The following is a 6,545-nucleotide window of genomic DNA, read 5'->3' as shown; positions in this document are numbered from 1 at the left end:
GGTCCAGACACAGTGGGGACACAGGAGTCCCAAGTCTCCTTCCTACACCTGCCGGACTTTAAACTCAAGAATTTTCCCGTCGCCAGCCCATTGGTGGGGCCAGAGCTGGTGCAGGAAGGGGAGGAGGAGGAAGTGGGGGCTGCTGGCAGCAGGGGAGCCCGGCCTCAGCCCTGCCAGCCAGGGCCCAGCCCTCACCCTGCCTCCCGTCTTAGACTCCCCAGTTCCTTTTCTGCCCCACCTGAACTGGAGCCATAGCCACTAGCTTACCTCAGTGTGTGCCATGAAAGAAACCCCAAGATAGCGCTCCCCTCTCCCGCCCTTCCCCTCCCCTTCCTTCCCTCCCCTCCTCTTCCCTCCCCTCCTCTCCCCCTTCCTTCCCTCCCCTCCTCTTCCCTTTCTTCCCCTCCTCTTCCTTCCCTCCCTACCTCCCCTCTCTCCCCTCTCTCCTCTCCTTTCCCCTTCCCTTCCTTTCCCTCCCCCTCCCTTCCCCTCCCCTTCCTTTCTTTGTGTGCATGTGTCAGTACTGGGGCTTGAACTCCTCGCGCTCCAGACCCGCACTCTACCACAGTTCCACTTGCAGTCTTGTGTGTGTGTGTGTGTGTGTGTGTGTGTGTGTGTGTGTGTGGTTAATTGAAGATAAGAGTCTCATAGCTTTCCTATCAGGGCTGGTTTCAAGCTAGGATCCTCAAATCTCAGCCTCGAGGCTGAAATCCTCTAGGATTGATTTCACGGCAGAGCCACCCACACCTCAGTGGTTGCTGTACTAAGCCAGGCATGAGGCAGGGCCTGGACCCCCAGCGGGGAGAGCTGCACATCTGCCAACTGGCCTCTGGAGCTCCTGCCCGCGGGAGGCCAGGGGCGGGTGGGCTGTGTGCACTGGTCCCAGCCCCTCTCGCCTCCCGTAAACCCCTGCAGCCTTCACAGGTGAGTGCTGCAGTTTCCACCGCCGGCCTTTGCATATGTCTTATCCCCCTGCAGGGACATGGCTCAGAAACCACCCACACTGTGTCACGGGCTTTCCAGTCCTTCCCGAGCAGAATCTGGGCTGGGTGGTGACAGGTGCCGCATCATTTGCATATCAACCTTGACATCTCTGCCTGTGATTTCCCACAAGTGACATCGCCTCGCAGTGACTCACCAAAGTCCACTAGATGCCATCTCCAAATAACCAGCATTGTTATTGCTGGTGGGGCTTGAACGTGGCCTGGGCCCTGTCCCTGAGCTCTTTGTGCTCAAGGCCAGCACTCTACTACCTGAGTCCCAGGCCACTTCTGAGTTTCTGGCAGTTTATTGGAGCTCAGAGTATAGTGACTTTTCCTGCCCAGGCTGGCTTTGAACCGCAATCCTCAGATCTCAGCCTCCTGAGTAGCTAGGGTAACAGGCGTGAGACACTCGCGCCTTTTTGCAAGGCTGGAGGCACAGATCACGTGGTAGAGTACCAGCCAGAGCAAGTATGCCCGACAATCACACCCAAGGACTTTCCAAACAAACGAACGTGTCACGGAACTGAGCTGATGCCTTGCGGCTCTACCTGTGTCCCTAAGCTACCACATGGCGTAAACAAGAGAGCATCTGCCTCTCCAGACCTTGCCATCCAGATCCAAGACACCCAAGCCAGGCACAAGTCACCACAATGCCTTTGACTGCCCAGCCTCAGAAGGCCAGGCCATGTGGTGCTGGGGCTCTGCGGAATTCAGCCCTGAGTTCACTGCCGTGCCATTACCATCGCTGGCATACAGTTGAATAAATGTCTGCCATCTCCACTTTTCTAGCACACACACACACACACACACACACACACACACACACACACACATACACACACCTGTCAAGGAGGTAGGCAGAGGAGCAGGAACTCAGCCCTTGACATTCTCTCTGAGTCACGGGGCCTGTAAGAGGGGTGTCACTCGTGACCTGGGGATCACACACCCTCTGATTGCACCTGGCATGGCATACACATTCCTTTCTCTGCGTACTTTGCCCAGGGCTTTCCTGAACACTCTGGTGTAAGACAAAGGCCAATCTTGCGGCTTGAACTCAGAGTTGTCCTCTGGCTTTTCACTCGAGGCTGGCACCCTACCAGCCTGAGCCACAGCAAATTCCAACTGTTTCGGTGATTAAATTAGATATGAGTCTCACAGCCTTTCCTGCCTAGGATGGCTTTGAACTGAAATCCTCAGATCTCAGCCTCCTGAGTATCTAGGATAATAGGTGTGAGCTACCAACATCCATTCCCTGAAGCCAATTTCCTTCACAAAGCCTCCATTTCCCTATCTGTATAACTCTGGGTTTTCCTTGCAGACAGTTTTCCTCTACTGGGCAATAAGATTTCTCCGCTACCAACCACCCATGTTTCTTTCTCTGTGTCTCTCATGCTCACTCTGATTTCCTCTCTCTTTTCTAACTCATAGGCATGCCCATGTTGCTTGCATTTTTTTTTGCCAGTCCTGAGGCTTGAACTCAGGGCCTGGGCACTGTCCTTGGACACTTTTTTTTTTGTCACTCATGGGGCTTTGAACTCGGGCTGGCGCTGTCCCTGAGTTCTTCAGCTCAAGGCTACCACCCTCCCCCTTAGGCCACAGCGCCACTTCCGCTTTTCTGGTGAAATTGGAGATAAGGGTGTCATGGACTTTTTAGTGTCTGGGCTGGCCTGAGATGCTGAGAGCTCAGCCTCCTGAGTAGCTAGCATGACAGGTGTGAGCCACTGTGCCAGCCCTTAGACGAGTTTTGCTTAAGGCTGGCACGCTGCCACTTGAGCCACAGCACCACTTTGGCTCTTTCTGTGTATGTGGTACTGAGGAATGGAACCCAGGGCTTTGTGCGTGCTAGGCGAGCACTCTACCACTAGGCCACGCTCCCAGCCCTTGCTTACCTTTAAAGAAAAAAAAAATTTCACCTCTTCAGCCTCCTCCCCTATCCAGCCCGTCAACCAGCACTTGTCATCTCTCCAAACCCGTCTTCCACAGGGCATGTGGTTCCCGGCTGCAATCCAGCATTGGAGGTAGAGACAGGACTGTGAGTGCAAAACTATTCTGGGTTAGATATTGAGACCTTATCTCAAAAACCCCAAGTCAGGCTGGCCGAGTATCTCCCATCTGTAATGCTCATTGCTTGAGGCTGGGAGAATGAAAATTCAAGGCCAACCCAGGTTCACGAGATACCGCCACCCTTCTCCACACCCATCGCAACCTCCCCTGTTCCTCTTCCACCCAGAAATCCCCCATGAAGTCTCAGGAAGGAACCCCAGCTAACATGACCCTCCCCGCCCAAGTTCTGTCCCTCCTCTTACCAGCCTGGGCAGCTTTGAGCCGGCGTCTGTGCCATGTCAAGATCCCCGCCTGGGGAGTTACCACCAGAGGGCGCCCCAGAGCCATCCCTCAGGTTCCCTGGCCGTGGAGCCTCACACTTGGATTCTGGATTCCACATTCTACATTCAGCACAGGTGACTTTCCGGTTTCCTTTAAGGAGAAGGGATCAGAGCGCTGTGATCAGAGATGATGGAGTGAGTACACCCTCACTCGGGAGACCAGGAGACAAGGGGCTCAACTATTTGCCCTGCTGATTCTTTGCCTCAGCAATGCATTTCTTCCCACCTGCCTGAGTCAGGCCACGTTTTGTGGCCTGCTGACAGAGGCAGCGACTAGCCACGTGGTGAATGACTGGCAAGGCAGGAAAGGGAGCATTTGTCTTCCATCATCCACAGGGTATGAAGAGGCCCTGGGGCTCAGGAGTCCAGACCCAATGAGGAATGAGTCAGGACTCCCCCGAATGCAGAGGGCTCGGCAGGCTGGGCACCCCGGCTTCAGAGCACATGGTGAACAAGATTTGCCCAGAGAATAACAGACAGACAGACGTTTTTATTGTTATTATTTTTAATTATTGTTCTGTTGTTGTTGGCCACAGGGCTTGAACACAGGGCCTGGGCACTGGCTCGGAGCTTTTTCACTCCACCACGTTAAGCCACAGCTCCACTTCTAGTTTTTCAGTGGTTCACTGGAGATAAGAGTCTCACAGGCCCAGGAGTGTGGCCTAGTGGTAGAGTGCTTGCCTAGCATGCATGAATACCCAAGTTCGATTCCTCGGTACCACATATGTAGCAAAAAGCCAGAAGTGCTGAGGCTGGAAAAAAAAAAAAAAAAAAGAGTCTCACAAACTTTCCTGCCAGGTTGGTTTTGAACTGCAGTCCTCACATCTCAGCTTTCTGAGGAGTTGGGATTTACAGGCGTGAGCCAACTGTGCCTGGGTCCTATTCTGGATTCTGATGGTGGGAAGAAATGGAAGTCCCAAGACGACACCCCTACGTGTAGCTACATCACCTAGGGAGGATGCGGGAGTTTAAGGATTAATCTAAATGAGGATCCCCCTGCCTGAACCAGAGCAGAAGCACACATCCAGCTCAGAGACTCAGTCATTTTTTTTTTTTTTTTGCCAGTCCTGGGCTTCAGCTCAGGGCCTGAGCACTGTCCTTGGATTTTTCTCAAGGCTAGAGCTCTACCACTTGGTAGAGGACCTGAGAGGAAGAGAAGGGGGACCGGGGGAGGAGGAAGGAAGGCGAGGAGAGGGGAGGGAGGCCTGGCTTCCAGCTGGCAGATCCTAGGGTGGGTAGAGGATGGGAAGGGCCAGGGCTGACGGGGGCTGCTGCCCTTCAAATCCCCTCCCCCATCCCGCACAGCACCCACTGGAAGCCTCTCCGCAGGCTGTAGGGCCCAGATCATCCAGGACAGGAGCCAGGGCCCTGCCCTATCTCCCCCTCCCTCACCACCCAGGCAAAGGCGCCTGGCAGCCTGGGGAGAGGAGACAAGTCTTCAGTGAATCCCAGGCAGTCCAGGGACAAAGCCCCCCCCTCGCCCCCCACAGAGGCGGTTCTGGTGAGGACACAGCTGATTCAGGGAGACAGTGGGGGACAGGGCAGATTGTAGGGGAAGGGACGGGGTGGGGATGCCCTTCACTGTCTCATTCAGGTCTCCACAAATGGTGCCAGCCACGTTCTGGGACAGGCCACCAGCTGTGTCCCGTCTCACAGAGGCTCTCACCCTGCCTGCCCCGCCCTGGGGCTGTTGCTAGAAGGGACCCAGGCCGGTGGGGAGCACAGGGGAAGGATGGGGTGGCAGGCCAGGTGGATGCCAGCCTGTCCAGGCCCAGACAGACTGGCTGAGTGTCCACACCCCCCAAACCCCTGCAGAGGGAGGATTGTGTAAAGCCACAAATTTTAACCGGCAGTGCAGTGGCTCACACTTGTCATCCTAGCTACCCAGGAGGCTCTGAGATCTGAGGATCAAGGTTCAAAGCCAGCCCAGGCACAAAAGACCATGAAACTGCTAGAAAATGGGAAGTGGGGCTTGGCTCAAGGGTAGGGCGGTAGCCTTGAGCTGAAGAGCTCAGGGACAACATCCAGGCCCAGAGTTCAACTCTCACTACCCCAAAAAACAAACAAAACCATAGCCAGGCCACTAATGCTATAATCCTAGTGAGAGGGAGCAGAGAGCAGATGCATGGCAATTCCAGGCCAGCCCAGGCAGACCCCGTATCTTCTTCTCAATCATTCATAGGCACCAGGCCCTGTCTGCATAGTGAAGGCAAGAAGGGCTGGGTACATGGCTCAGGCTGCGGGGAGCTGCATAAGCAGGGTCCTGAGTGCAAACCCCAGTACTGACAGAAACAAAAGAAACCACAAGATAACTTTCCCATGAAATATTTTTTGCACAGATGGCGCTACAATTTGATTCTTTTTTGCCAATCCTCGGGCGTGAACTCGGGACCTGGCACTGTCCGTGAGCTTTCTCAAGGCAGTGCTCTATTATTGAGACACAGTACCACTTCTCTTTTTGGTGTGTATGGTACCCAGGCATTGAACCTAGGGCTTCATACATGCTAGGCGAGCGCTCCACTAGGCTATACTCTCATCCCTACAATTTGATTCTTGAGTTCCCCAAAGCCCTTGAATTGAGAAGTGGGTGGGAGGTGAGAGCTGCAGGAGATGGGGCCACTGAAGGGGCCTGTGGAACCCTCCACTTCCAGCCACCAGATGTGAACTGGTTTGGAAACCCGTAGAACCAGCGGGCCTTGGCCAGGGAGGGAGTCTCCGCCCACTTCTCTCTGAGGTCCGAGTCCTGCCGGCCACGGCGCCAAGGACATTGGGTCTGAGCCCCGTTTGTTCTCACGTGTGGAATCGATCCTCGAGAGGATCCGTGGCCTGCCCTTGCTGCTCTCTTGCCCCCGCGCCCCTTTCCCTCAAGCTCACCGCTTCCTAGCACTCCTACTAGAGCCAGTAGTTCCCCGCAAAGACGGCTCGGACAGGACGGAAACAAAGCCTGGGCTTTGGCTGGCGCCATGCTCCCTCCTAGCCACTCAGGAAGCTGAGATCTGAGGATGGAGGTAACGAGCCGGCCCAAGGCAGCCGACTGGAAAGTCCCTGAGTGGAGCTGTGGCTATCACAGCAGAGTGCCAGGCTTGACCAAAAAGCCCAGAGTTCAAGCCCTCCCAAATCTTTTTTTGGTAGTGGGGCTTGAACTCTGGGCCTGGGCACTGTCCTGGAGCTTCTCAGC

The sequence above is a fragment of the Megascapheus bottae genome, chromosome 31, assembly GCF_031878675.1.
Source record: "Megascapheus bottae isolate mThoBot1 chromosome 31, mThoBot2.hap1, whole genome shotgun sequence".
NCBI lineage: Eukaryota > Metazoa > Chordata > Mammalia > Rodentia > Geomyidae > Megascapheus > Megascapheus bottae.
Note: the sequence above shows the minus strand (reverse complement) of the source record.